The sequence below is a fragment of the Orcinus orca genome, chromosome 4 (genome assembly GCF_937001465.1).
Source record: "Orcinus orca chromosome 4, mOrcOrc1.1, whole genome shotgun sequence".
Classification (NCBI taxonomy): domain Eukaryota; kingdom Metazoa; phylum Chordata; class Mammalia; order Artiodactyla; family Delphinidae; genus Orcinus; species Orcinus orca.
Genome location: NC_064562.1, coordinates 121007799 through 121023082, shown reverse-complemented (window position 1 = coordinate 121023082; position 15284 = coordinate 121007799). Strand labels below are relative to the sequence as shown.

The 15284-nt window shown below is 39.5% G+C and overlaps 1 protein-coding gene across 1 annotated transcript in view; it reads right to left on the bottom strand.

Moving 5' to 3' along the window:
- The window catches only part of ARHGEF38 (Rho guanine nucleotide exchange factor 38), a 158849-nt gene that overhangs the window by 80511 nt on the left and 63054 nt on the right, over window positions 1-15284 (bottom strand). The gene's annotated exons all lie outside the window — the stretch shown is intronic.

The following is a 15284-nucleotide window of genomic DNA, read 5'->3' as shown; positions in this document are numbered from 1 at the left end:
AGAACTTACTCTATGTAAGTGACTATTTTCAAAGCTGTTTTAAAACCACAGATGTTCTCAAAGTGATGACAAGTAGATTTGCTGAGTTGTTTCCTGCTTTGTTTTTTTCTGAAAGAAATGTGAATGGAAATCTTCACCAAACGTATTCTACTAATTAAAGATACATCATATTTGATAACTTGATGCATACCCTCAAAAACCAGTGTAATCATTCCTAGATCTTATAGCTGGTGTTTATAATAACTTATTCATTCACCCATCTTCACTAAATAATTCCTGAAGTCCTTCTAGGTATCAGGAATTGTAGTAGAGACCAAACCTGTCACAGGCATTGGATGATTCGTAGAGGGTTGGCCAATGATCCTAAGCCATCCAAGAAGAGTATGAGGAGCTATGTGCCCAGATTTTGCTGGATCTCACTCAAAATCTTTCTCCTGAGTATAAGTCAGATCTCCTTTCATAATCAGACAGTGTCTAGTGGGTCATGAACAGCTTGGTCCAGGCTCCACTGGGTTGCCACAGGGGATATGAGCAGGTGCCTTTTATTCATGACTTATTGTGCATGAGGTCGTAGGTGGGTAACCACGTCATCAATAATCGTCATGGAGAAGCTTCAGAGATGAAAAGCAGAGTTACTGGTCCAAAACGAGGTTGGCAAAATTAGGGGTGAGAGAGAGACAGGGAGTTCAGCTAAAGATCAGAAAAAAGGAGCCAAGAAATTAAGGGAAGTTGGGCACAAGGTCTATAGGATAAGAGACAGACCTGGAAGAATTCTAGAGCTGAAGGCCAACAACTGCAGCTTCTTTTTTTTAGGCTCTCAGCTCGGTCTATTTAGGAGTGGGAGAGTGTTGTGGTCCAAATGCTTGGAAAAGAATTTCCACACATAAGGCAAAATGTAAAGAAGATAGAATTTGTTAGAGGGAAGGGTCACTGCTGGAACAGCGGGCCGACTTCCTAGTAGTCTGGGAGAGTCCAGCCCGAACATGTGCTATTGATCACTTTTTATAGCCAGAAAACAGAAGAATGGTCCGAGGTGAAAATTTCGACTGATTGGTCGAGGCACATATAACTTCCTTCTATAGGGTTGGAGTGGGACAGGACATACGCCTTTCCTTATTTGGGAAAGGTCCCGTTGCCCAGGTGGGCGTCGCCCAGGTGGGCACAGGGATTTCGTAACCGACCGTTGTCCTTTGTCCTTGAAGCACCATTGTCCTTGGAGCACCACAGGGCGGAGGCAGGCTGCTCGTTATTTTTTTATCCCGTCATTTTTTGACATTGACCCCATTCTTGACGTCGTTCCCAATACTGGACATGGCTATCATTTTGATCGGGGTGTTCTGTTATTCAACATGGAAGCAATATGTCACATTGTACCTTGTTTAAAATTTTGTGACTGTGTCAGTTGTTTCCTATGCAATATAGTCTGGCTGGATATATGTCCTTCAACCATCTTGGGAAATTCCTCACCTTCCTGTCATCAGTCTGGTTCTCAAGAAAACTCCGAACTTTATTTGTAATCAAATTCTGTGTGATTGTATGTAGTGGGTTTATTTATAGGACTACACAACTTTTTTGTTCAGTTTTTTAAATGTATTCTGAAATTATCTATATATTCATACTTCATTAGTAATAATGAAATCATTATTAGCTCTTAGGGTCTTTAACCCAGTATCTCACAAAATGTTTCTTTGTTAAGCACTCATTTGAACAGGATAGGGCACACATGGCTCTTCTGCCTAAAGTCTATGGATTTTCAAGACTTCTAATTTCTGTATGAGTAAGTATGTTTAGTATTATAGATACAAAATATCTAAAAGGCAGATAACAGTTATATGGCTCTTTTTGTTTATCATAATTTTAAATGGCTCAAATGCCACATATCTCTGAGCACCACTGATTTAACACATTATTTTCTTTATGTATTGGGTATTAATTAAATCACAAAAGCATAACTTTGCATGGAGCAAAATATGTTTTACAAAAGTTTTGTATGAGTCAAATTTTTCTAGATTGATTTATTTTAGATGTGCTAGTTTAATATTTTTTTAAAATCATATTTTGAAATGAATCCTTCTAAAGTATAAAATTTCATCCCTAATTTACTGGCTTTGTAAGCGAGTAGTTCATATCGTATACCCTATTATTATTTCATTTCGTTGTGGAATCTTCATTCTGAGGAACTTACAGTGCTTCATATTTATTATATCATATACAATTCCATCTTCTCTGTAAAATATGAACCAGTTTGAAGATAGGGAAACTCATGCAGAGTGAAGAGAGGTACCGTGCCCCAAATTATGAAGGTCAAGACAGAGCTGGAGCTGGAAACTGACCGTTTAGTCCTATGTCATAGTCCATTACCAGCAATAACTAATAATAGAATACTTTGCCATCTTTGTTTGGATTTTTTAGTGTGTTCCTGAGTTTTTCGCTAGGTTGTCAGTTCTATGATTTATTTCTCAAGGTCAGAATACTGTATAGTTGTCTAATTTATATTTTAAATTCATTTAGCAAGGATCTAATTCTGTATTCTATCTATAATCTTAGCGCAATGCAACAAATACTAAATAACAAAAACATAGGTTTTGATTTCTTTTCTTTCTGAAGGACAGAAAGGATTAAAACATCAGTTGGCCTGGTTTCAATCACCCGTATCACCACAGGCCCATGGGGATTCTGTGAATCATGAACTGAATTCACATTTAGTCACTGATATGCCAAGGAACAAATGTCTCATCCAAATAGGATTTTAAAACTGGTAGATGATTTTCTAACTATTGATGTAAATTCAAGGAAGCCTTTACATACATTTATTAATTATTTACTAGAAATGGGCAATACTCAGCTTAGGTTGAGTTATATTTTAATGAAAATAAATTCATTCTTTTGTAAAAAGATTTCTTTTAAGTATACATTATTCTAAGCAAAGTCAATATATAATAATTTGAAAGTACAAAACAGAAAAATTAAAGGTCAGTATTTTGGGTGACAATTTAATTCTTTGCTTCACAAAAGTATTCACAGGATATACTTCAAATCGCAAGTTCCCATTGCATTTAAATAATTGCTGATCTTAAAGTTGTATGTATACAAAACTCCCAAGGCACAAATGTCTAAGTAAAAGAAAACACACCTATAAAATTTTATCAATTCAGAGACTGTAATCATTGGTATTGAATTACTCTGTTACCACCAGCACCTTATACTCACTGTTTTCAAAAGCTTTTGTTGCATTTTCCTGCATTCACATCCCAGCCCAAGCTCTTCCCTTTGCTTACAAATGCTTTGCCCCCAAATAACTTAAAACATTCTACCTATCTGAAATGGAAAATGGTAATTGTAGTATCTGTCCAGTAGTTTAGCCCATCTTTCTGTCCTTTCTGTTGCTTTTTTGGGAGAAGCCACAGCTCCCCAGCTCTACCTGATCTGGTGGAATTGTCACTCATGGTACCTGACCCCTCCTTACTCCCTCCAGTGGTGGGCATGTGACCTGCTGGCCACAGCAATTGGTCTAGGATGACAGGTGCCAAAGCATAGCAAATGAGAAGCTTCACTGATTTTTAAAAATGGTTGTTGGGAAACAAAAGGGCCTGGATTGTCAGCCCTAAATATGTAAATTTCTGTCTTCAACAGTCATCTTTGTAGAGAGCTCGACTGTAGTAAGGTCAACACAGAGAGGAAAGCTAAGTCTGACATTGTCAGGTGAGCTCCTGGGTCTACCTTGCCTAAAGCAAGACATCCTTATTACAGAAGGTAATAAATGGCCTTTTCTTTTTCTTTTTTACCATAATGTATTTTATTTTATAGATCTTTATTGGAGTATAACTGCTTCACAATACTGTGCTAACCTCTGTCTCACAACAAAGGGAATCAGCCACATGCACGCATAAATCCCCATATCCCCTCCCCCTTGAGCCTCCCTCCCACCCTCCCTAACCCACTCCTCTAGGTCCTCGCAAAGCACCGCGCTGATCTCCCTGTGATACGCAGCTGCTTACCACTAGCTATGTATTTTACATTTGGTAGTATATATATGTCAATTCTACTCTCACTTTGCCCCAGCTTCCCTCTCCCCTCCGTGTCATCAAGTTCATTCTCTATGTCTACGTCTTTATTCCTGCCCTGCCACTAGGTTCATCAGTACCTTTTTTTTTTTTTTTTTAGATTCCATATATATGTGTGAGCATACGGTATTCATTTTTCTCCTTCTGACTTACTTCATTCTGTATGACAGACTCTAGGTCCATCCACCTCACTACAAATAACTCAGTTTCATTTCTTTTTACGGCTGAGTAATATTCCATTGTATATATGTGCCACATCTTCTTTATCTCTTCATCTGTTGATGGACATTTAGGTTGCTTCCATGACCTGGCTATTGTAAATAGTGCTGCAATGAACATTGTGGTACATGTCACTTTTTGAATTATGGTTTTCTCTGGGTATATGCCCAGTAGTGGGATTGCTGGGTCATATGCTAGTTCTATTTTTAGTTTTTTAAGGAACCTCCATACTGTTCTCCATAGTGGTTGTATCAATTTACATTCCCACCAACAGTGCAGGAGGGTTCCCTTTTCACCACACCCTTTCTAACATTTATTGTTTCTAGATATTTTGACAATGGCCATTCTGACCGGTGTGAGGTGATACCTCATTGTAGTTTTGATTTGCATTTCTCTAATAATTAGAGATGTTGAGCATCTCTTCATGTGCCTCTTGGCCCTCTGTATGTCTTCTTTTTTTTTTTTAAACATCTTTATTGGAGTATAACTGTTTTACAATGCTGTGTTAGTTTCTGCTTCATAACAAAGTGAATCAGCTCTACATATACATATATCTCCATATTTCCTCCCTCTTGCATCTCCCTCCACCCTCCCTATCCCACGCCTCTAGGTGGACACAAAGCACTGAGCTGATCTCACTGTGCTGTGTGGCTGCTTCCCACTACCTATCTATTTTACATTTGGTAGTGTATATATGTCCATGCTACTCTCTCACTTTGTCCCAGCTTATCCTTCCCCCTCCCTGTGTCCTCAAGTCCATTCTCTACATCTGCATCTTTATTCCTGTTATACCCCTAGGTTCTACAGAACCATTTTTTTTTTTTTTTTTTAGATTCCATATATATGTGTTAGCATATGGTATTTGTCTTTCTCTCTCTGACTTACTTCACTCTGTATGACTGTCTCTAGGTCCATCCACCTCACTACAAATAACTCAATTCCATTTATTTTTATGGCTGGGTAGTATTCCATTGTATATATGTGCCACATCTTCTTTATCCATTCATCTGTCAATGGATACTTAGGTTGCTTCCATGTCCTGGCTATTGTAAATAGAACTGCAGTGAACATTGTGGTACATGACTCTTCTTGAATTATGGTTTTCTCAGGGTATATGCCCAGTAGTGGGATTGCTGGTTCGTATGGTAATTCTATTTGTAGATTTTTAAGGAACCTCCATACTGTTCTCCATATCGACTGTATCAATTTACATTCCCACTAAAAGTGCAGGAGGGTTCCCTTTTCTCCACACCCTCTCCAGCATTTATTGTGTGTAGATTTTTTGATGATAGCCATTCTGGGGCTTCCCTGGTGGTGCAGTGGTTGAGAGTCCACCTGCCGATGCAGGGGACACGGGTTTGTGCCCCAGTCTGGGAAGATCCCACATGCCGCGGAGCGGCTGGGCCCGTGAGCCATGGCCGCTGAGCCTCCGCGTCCAGAGCCTGTGCTGTGCAATGGGAGAGGCCACAACAGTGAGAGGCCCGCGTACCGCAAAAAAAAAAAAAAAAAAAAAAAAGCCATTCTGACTGGTGTGAGGTGATACCTCATTGTGGTTTTGATTTGCATTTCTCAAATGATTAATGATGTTGAGTATCCTTTCATGTGTTTGTTGGCAATCTGTATATCTTCTTTGGAGAAATGTCTATTTAGGTCTTCTGCCCATTTTTGGATTGGGTTGTTTGTTTTTTTCATATTGAGCTGCATGAGCTGCTTATAAATTTTTGAGATTAATCCTTTGTCAGTTGCTTCATTTGCAAATATTTTCTCCCATTCTGAGGGTTGTTTTTTTGTCTGCTTTACGGTTTCCTTTGCTGTGCAAAAGCTTTGAAGTTTCATTAGGTCCCATTTGTTTATTTTTGTTTTTATTTCCATTTCTCTAGGAGGTGGGTCAAAAAGGATCTTGCTGTGATTTATGTCATAGAGTGTTCTGCCTATATTTTCCTCCAAGAGCTTTATAGTGTCTGGCCTTACATTTAGGTCTTTAATCCATTTTGAGTTTATTTTTGTGTATGGTAGGGAGTGTTCTAATTTCATTCTGTTACATGTAGCTGTCCAGTTTTCCCAGCACCACTTATTGAAGAGGCTCTCTTTTCTCCAATGTATATTCTTGCCTCCTTTATCAAAGATAAGGTGACCATATGTGTGTGGGTTTATCTCTGGGATTCCTGTGCTGTTCCATTGATCTATGTTTCTGTTTTTGTGCCAGTACCATACTGTCTTGGTTATTGTAACTTTGTAGTATAGTCTGAAGTCAGGGAGCCTCATTCCTCCAGCTCTGTTTTTCTTTCTCAAGATGTCCTTGGCTATTTGGGGTCTTTTGTGCTTCCATATAAATTGTGAAATTTTTTGTTCTAGTTCTGTGAAGAATGACATTGGTAATTTGATTGGGATTGCATTGAATCTGTAGATTGCTTTGGGTAAAATTCAAGCTACTTGGAATTTTACTTGTTACCTCTAACCAACAGGGGACTAATACACTTCTCTTTATTTCTAGCCAAAATCTCATTTCCTCTAAGAAAACTTTCTTGCTCCCTTGGTTGGAATGAACCTCTCCCTCTGCTATGCTTCCACGACTCTTTCTTTGATTACCCAATGCTTACACTGAAGCCTATTTTATACATATGAGTTATTTATTAATTTATCTCTCTTTATGTAAAAACTGTGAGTCCCTCCAGGACATTGTCTTTGTGAGTTATTTGAATACCCCCCTGTGTCTAATACAGTGCAAGGCTCACACGTAGCACTCAATAAAAGTTTGACAGTTTGAATTGAATTGAATCATTATAATTCAAATGATCTATTTTGTCTGTGGGAGCCATCAATAAACGTTCTTTTTCTTTACTGGGCTCTGAATAACAAGTATGAGAGATCAAAAGTGGTTTAAAGAAAAAAATCAAAATCACCTAATTTCGTTGTTCAGAATATCACATTAAGTGGATATTTGATAATTTTCTGCTTAATTTTATCCACAAAAACAAACTGTTGTTCTCAGTTTGGCTGTTAGTATACCAAAGATTTGCTGACAAAGGCTCCACTTCCCCTTTCGTTTACACTTGGGAAACCCCTGTTTACTGTGTTCTGCTTAATGAGCCTTGGGACACTCATCCTAAACCTAATCACAGACAGGAATCACCAAACATTCTTAGGTATTGTGCAGACCCCAACCACAAACACTTTTAAAAGTGGACATTGAAAAGAAATTGAGAAACAAACTGTTAAAAAAAAATAAGCTATTGGGCTTCCCTGGTGGCGCAGTGGTTGAGAGTCCGCCTGCCAATGCAGGGGACACGGGTTCATGCCCTGGTCCGGGAAGATCCCACATGCCGCGGAGCAGCTGGGTCCGTGAGCCATGGCCGCTGAGCCTGCACGTCCGGAACCTGTGCTCCGCAGCAGGAGAGGCTACAACAGTGAGAGGCCCACGTACCACACACACAAAAAAAGTTATTTTCATAAAAGTAGTTCATGTTTATTGTACAAAATTAAAGATAGGTAGCTAAGTAAAAGAAAGAAAATACAATTGCATATTATTCTACCACACAGAAATAACCATTGATATTGTGAGGTATGTCCTCCTTAATTGTTGTTCTCTGTGTGTGTGTGTGCATCTGTACAACAGATTTATATACTTCAAATAATGTTTTAAAATTTTCATTTTTTTAACTTAGCATAATATGAACATCTTCTCATGTAATTAATTTTCCACAGTTGCAACATTTTAAATGTCAATATTATGTGGAAATACTGTAGTCTAATTAACCAGTCATTCAATATTTGAAATCTAGATAAATTGCCATTTTCACTATTATAAGCAGCTCTCCTGGCTAAAACCTGTTCACACCTATGATTATTTACTTATGAAATTAGGAAATAAGTGTAATAGTTGAGCTAAAGTTATTAATGTTTCTTAAGGCTTTTAACAAGTCTTGGTAAATTATAGCAGCAATTGCAAAGATTTTCTTCGAATAGCCAATGGATTAAAAACCCTCAGCTGGATATTACTACCCTGACCTCAATTTGGAAATATATTTTTAAGCTTCTAATTTGATGATCAAAATCACAGAACTTTAATGTTCCAGACATATATACAACAACTGTAGAAGAAGGAAGAAAATAAATAGCATTGCTTTTGAGGACCATGGTGATTCCCACCAACCAAACTCTTCTCTGGAAATTGTTTCTAGAAAAGACTTCAGTATTTCTATTTGGTGTGTTTTGGCAGTAAGTCTAGACTCAATTTTGGACCCTTTATTAGAATTCATATAGAGGAAATCCACCTTGGACATCATCTGACTCATTCTAACAAAACCTGGGTCCCATCTATCCTTTCTATATGGCACTTCCATGCACAGCATTGTGGTGAGACCTGGATGTATTCACTAAATTAGTTTGTTCCATTATTAATGTTGAAACCTAAAAGAGCAATGATATTAAGATTTTAACTGTAACAAGTAAGGTGAGAGTGGAGGAAAGGTGAAAATGTATTAAAAAGAAAAACAAAAAAAACCAACCCTGGGCTTCCCTGGTGGCGCAGTGGTTGAGAGTCCGCCTGCCGATGCAGGGGATGTGGGTTCGTGCCCCGGTCCGGGAAGATCTCACATGCCGCGGAGCAGCTAGGCCCGTGAGCCATGGCCGCTGAGCCTGCACGTCCGGAGCCTGTGCTCCGCAACGGGAGAGGCTACAACAGTGAGAGGCCCGTGTACCACAAAAACAACAAAAACAACAACAACAAAAACAACCCTAAGAAGTGGGGACCCAATGGGTATGTTATGAGAGCAAAGAACCAGTTCTAGTTTTATTTTTTAGTGAGGCAACTGAGGAGAGGATGGCTTGTGAGACAGAAATTGCAGCAAGTGGGAAAAGAGGATGTTGGCAGAAGGCCCTGGCACCCACAGGGCTAGGATAATTATCTAATTACGATGGCATTCACTCAGACAGTTGGCTTCTAGATTACAAAGCTTTTCAGGGTAAACTAGCCATTATTTCATCAGTTTTCTCTAAACTACTGATTTGTCTGTGTGAAATTTCCTGCTGTGAAACTAGATTCTAAACTGGCTAATTGAGTCAAACTGCAAGTTGTATCAATACCACAGCTAGACAGCAAGTCTTTTAACCAATCATGCAGCTAAATGCCCCAGTAGGGGGAACCGTCAAGATGGCGGAGGAGTAAGACGTGGAGATCACCTTCCTCCCCACAAATACATCAAAAATACATCTACGTATGGAACAACTCCTACAGAACACCTACTGAACGCTGGCAGAAGACCTCAGACTTCCCAAAAGGCAAGAAACTCCCCATGTACCTGGGTAGGGCAAAAGAAAAAAGAAAAAACAGAGACAAAAGAATAGGGATGGGACCTGCACCTCTGGGAGGGAGCTGTGAAGGAGGAAAAGTTTCCACACACTAGGAAGCCCCTTCACTGCAGAGACGGGCAGTGGGCGGCAGGGGGGGAAGCTTCGGAGCCACAGAGGAGAGCACAATAACAGGGGTGTAGGGGTCAAAGCAGAGAGAGTCCTGCAAAGAGGATCGGTGCTGACCAGCACTCACCAGCCTGAGGCTTGTCTGCTCACCCACTGGGGAGGGTGGAGGCTGGGAGCTGAGGCTCGGTCTTCAGAGGTCAGATCCCAGGGAGTGGACTGGGGTTGGCGGCATGAACACAGCCTGAAGGGGGCTAGTGCGCCACAGCTAGCTGGGAGGGAGTCCGGGAAAAAGACTGGACCTGCCTAAGAGGTAAGAGGCCATTGTTTCAGTGTGTGCAAAGAAAGGGGATTCCTTCCCCATCTGCCAATAGAAGGCAGAACACTGCCTACATGAGTTCCAGAGACAGGTGTGAGCCACGGCTATCAGCTCAGACCCCAGAGACGGGCATGATACACTAACGCTGCTGCTGCAGCCACCAAGAATCCTGTGTGCAAGCACAGGTCACTATCCACACCACCCTTCCCGGGAGCCTGTGCAGCCTGCCAGTGCCACGGTCCCATGATCCAGGGACAAGTTGCCCGGGGGAACACACGGTGCACCTCAGGCTGTTGCAATGTCACATCGGCCTCTGCTGCCACAGGCTCACCCCGCATTCCAATTATAGCTACATTACCCCTCCCTCCCCCCAGCATGAGTGATCCAGAGCCCCCTAATCATCCACTGCTTTAACCCCGTCCTGTCTGGGTGGGAACAGATGCCTGAGGGCGACCTGCACGCAGAGGTGCGGTCATAGCCAAATATGAAACCCAAGAGCTGTGCGAACAAGAAGAGAAAGGGAAATTTCTCCATGCACCCTCAGGAGCAGTGGATTAAATCCTCACAATCAACTTGGTGTACCCTGCATCTGTGGAATACCTGGATAGAAAACAAATCATCCCAAAATTAAAGTGGTGGATTTTGGGAGCAACTGTAGACTTGGGGGTTTTCTGTCTGCAACTGATTGGTTTTTGATTTTTATGTTTATCTTAGTATAGTTTTAAGCGCTTGTTATCATTGGTGGATTTGTTTATTGGTTTGGTTTCTCTCTTCTTATTTTTTATTATACATTAAAAATTTTTAAATTTATTTATTTTATTATTATTATTTTTTTCTTTCTTTTTTCTTCCTTTTCTTCTGAGCCATGTGGCTCACAGGGTCTTGGTGCTCTGGCCTGGTGTCAGGCCTGAGCCTCTGAGGCAGGATAGCCGACTTCAGGACACTGGTCCACCAGAGAACTATGGCTCAACATAATATCAATCAGTAAGACTTCTCCCAGAGATCTCCATCTCAACGCTAAGACCCAGCTCCACCCAACAGCCAGCAACCTACAGTTATGGACACCCTATGCCAAACAAGTAGCAAGACAGGAACACAACCACACCCATTAGCAGAGAGGCTGCCTAAAATCATAATAATGTCACAGACACCCTAAAACACACCACAGAATGCAGTCTTGACCACCAGAAAGACAAGATCCAGCCTCATCCACCAGAACACAGGCACCAGTCCTCTCCACCAGGAAGCCTACACAACCCACTGAACCAACCTTATCCCCTGGGGGCAGACACAGAGAACAGCCGGAACTACAAACCTGCAGCCTGCGAAAAGGAGACTCCAAACAGTAAGTTAAGCAAAATGAGAAGATAGAGAAACACAGCAAATGAAGGAGCAAGGTAAAACCCCACCAGACCAAACAAATAAAGAGGAAATAGGCAGTCTACCTGAAAAAGAATTCAGAATAATGACAATAAAGATGACCCAAAATCTTAGAAGAAGAATATACAAGAAACGTTTAAAGAGCAAACAAACAATGATGAACAACACAATAAATGAAATGAAAAATTAAAGAACTAAAGAGCAAACAAACAATGATGAACAACACAATAAATGAAATGAAAAATTCCTTAGAAGGAATCAATAGAAGAATAACTGAGGCAAAAGAACAGGTAAGAGACATGGAAGATAAAATAGTGGAAATAACTGTTGCAGAGCAGAATAAAGAAAAAAGAATGAAAAGAACTGAGGACAGCCACAGAGACCTCTGGGGCAACATTAACTGCAGCAACATTCGAATTATAGGGGTCCCAGAAGAAGAAGAGAAAAAGAAAGGGACTAAGAAAATATTTGAAGAGATTATACTTGAAAACTTCCCTAACATGGGAAATGAAATAGTCAATCAAGTCCAGGAAGCACAGAGAGTCCCATACAGGACAAATCCAAGGAGAAACATGCAAGACACATATTAATTAAACTATCAAAAGTTAAATACAAGGAAAAAATATTAAAAGCAGCAAGGGAAAAGCAACAAATAACATGCAAGGGAATCACCATAAGGTTAACAGCTGATTTTTCAGCAGAAACTCTGCAGGCCAGAAGGGAGTGGCAGGACATATTTAAAGCGATGAAAGGGAAAAACTTACAACCAATATTACTCTACCCAGCAAGGATCTCATTCAGATTCGACAGAGAAATTGAAACCTTTACAGACAAGCAAAAGCTAAGAGAATTCAGCACCACCAAACCAGCTTTACAGCAAATGCTAAAGGACCTTCTCTATGTAGGAAACACAAAAGAAGGAAAAGACCTACAAAAACAAACCCAAAACAATTAAGAAAACGGAAATAGGAACATACATATCGATAATTACCTTAAATGTACATGGATTAAATGTTCCAACCAAAAGACATAGACTGGCTGAATGGATACAAAAACAAGACCCGCGGCTTCCCTGGTGGTGCAGTGGTTGAGAGTCTGCCTGCTGATGCAGGGGACACGGGTTTGTGCCCCAGTCTGGGAAGATCCCACATGCCGTGGAGCGGCTAGGTCTGTGAGCCATGGCCGCTGAGCCTGCACGTCTGGAGCCTGTGCTCTGCAAAGGGAGGGGCCCACGTACCGCAAAAAAAAAAGACCCATATATATGCTGTCTACACGAGAGCCACTTTGACATAGGGACACACACAGACTGAGAGTGAGGGCATGGAAAAAGATATTCCATGCAAAAGGTAATAAGATAAAGCTGGAGTAGCAATTCTCATATCAGACAAAATAGATTTAAAATAAACACTATTACAAGAGGCAAAAATGGACACTACATAATGATCAAGGGACCAGTCCAGGAAGAAGATATAAGAATTGTAAATATTTATGCACCCAATATAGGAGCACCTCAATACATAAGGCAAATGCTAACAGCCATAAAACAGGAAATCCACAATAACACAATCATAGTAGGGGACTTTAACACCCCACTTTCACCAATGGACAGATCATCCAAAATGAAAATAAATAAGGAAACACAGCTTTAAATGATATATTAAACAAGATGGACTTAATTGATATTTATAGGACATTCCATCCAAAAACAACAGAATACACTTTCTTCTCAAGTGCTCATGGAACATTCTCCAGGATAGATGATGTCTTGGGTCACAAATCAAGCCCTGGTAAATTTGAGAAAATTGAAATCGTATCAAGTATGTTTTCCAGCCACAATGCTGTGAGACTATATATCAATTACAGGAAAAACTCTGTAAAAAATACAAACACATGGAGGCTAAAAAATACACTACTAAATAACTAAGAGATCACTGAAAAAATCAAAAAGGAAATCAAAAAATATCTAGAAACAAATGACAATGAAAACATGATGACCCAAAGCCCATTGGTTGCAGCAAAAACAGTTCTAAAAGGGAAGTTTATAGCAATACAATCCTACATCATGAAACAAGAAAAATCTTAAATAAACAATCTAACTTTACACCTAAAACAATTAGAGAAAGAAGAACAAAATACCCAAAGTTAGCAGGAGGAAAGAAATCAGAAAGGTCAATCAGAAATAAATGAGAAAGAAATGAAGAAAACAATAGCAAAGATCAGTAAAACTAGAAGCTGGTCTATGAGAAGATAAATAAAATTGCTAAACCACTAGCCAGACTAGTGGTTTAGCAAGGTGAAGTAACAACTGACACTGCAGAAATACAAAGGATCATAAGAGATTACTACAAGCAACTATATTCCAACAAAATGGACAACCTGGAAGAAATGGACAAATTCTTACACAAGCACAACCTTCCGAGTCTGAACCAGGAAGAAACAGAAAATAAAAACAGACCAATCACAAGCACTGAAATTGAAACTATGATTAAAAATCTTCCAACAAACAAAAGCCCAGGACCAGATGGCTTCATAGGCGAATTCTATCAAACATTTAGAGAAGAGCGAACACCCATCCTTCTCAAACTCTTCCAAAATATAGCAGAGGGAGGAGCACTCCCAAACTCATTCTACAGGCCACCATCACCCTGATACCAAAACCACACAAAGATGTCACAAAAAAAGAATACTACAGGCCAATATCACTGATGAACATAGATGCAAAATTCCTCAACAAAATACCAGCAAACAGAATCCAGCAGCACATTAAATGGATCATACACCATGATCAAGTGGGGTTTATCCCAGGAATACAAGGATTCTTCAATATACACAAATCAATCAATGTGATACACCATATTAACAAGGATAGGATAAAAACCTAAACCTATCCTGAACGATAAAAACCACATGATAATCTCAATAGATGCAGAAAAATCTTTCGACAAAATTCAGTACGCATTTATGATAAAATCTCTCCAGAAACTTACTTATGATAAACTTATGATAAAAACTTATGATAAACTTATGATAAAAACTTATGATAAACATGATAAAAACTCTGAGGGAACTTATCTCAACATAATAAAGGCCATATATGACACACCCACAGCCAACATCATTCTCAATGGTGAAAAACTGAAACCATTTCCTGTAAAATCAGGAACAAGACAAGGTTGCCCCACTCTCACCACTGTTATTCAACACAGTTTTTGGAAGTTTTAGCCACAGCAGTTAGAGAAGAAAAAGAAATAAAAGAAATCCAAATCCGAAAAGAAGAAGTAAAACTGTCACTGTTTGCAGATGACATGATACTATACATAGAGAATCCTGAAGATTCTACCAGCATACTACTAGAGCTAATCAGTGTATTTGGTAAAGTAGCAGGATACAAAATTAATGCACAGAAATCTCTTCCATTCCTATACCCTAATGATGAAAAAGCTGAAAGAGAAATTAAGGAAACTCTCCTATTTACCATTGCAACAAATAGAATAAAATATGTAGGAATAAACCTACCTAAGGACACAAAAGACCTGTATGAAGAAAATTATAAGACACTGATGAAAGAAATTAAAGATGATCGAAACAGATGGAGAGATACACCATGTTCTTGGATTGGAAGAATCAACATTGTGAAAATGATACTACCCAAAGCAATCTACAGATACAATGCAATCCCTATCAAACTACCAATGGCATTTTTCACAGAACTAGAACAAGAAATTTCACAGTATGTATGGAAACACAAAAGACCCTGAATAGCCTAAGCAATCTTGAGAAAGAAAAATGGAGCTGGAGGAATCAGGCTCCCTGACTTGAGACTATATTACAAAGTTACAGTAATTAAAACAGTACAGTACTGGCATAAAAACAGAAATATAGATCAA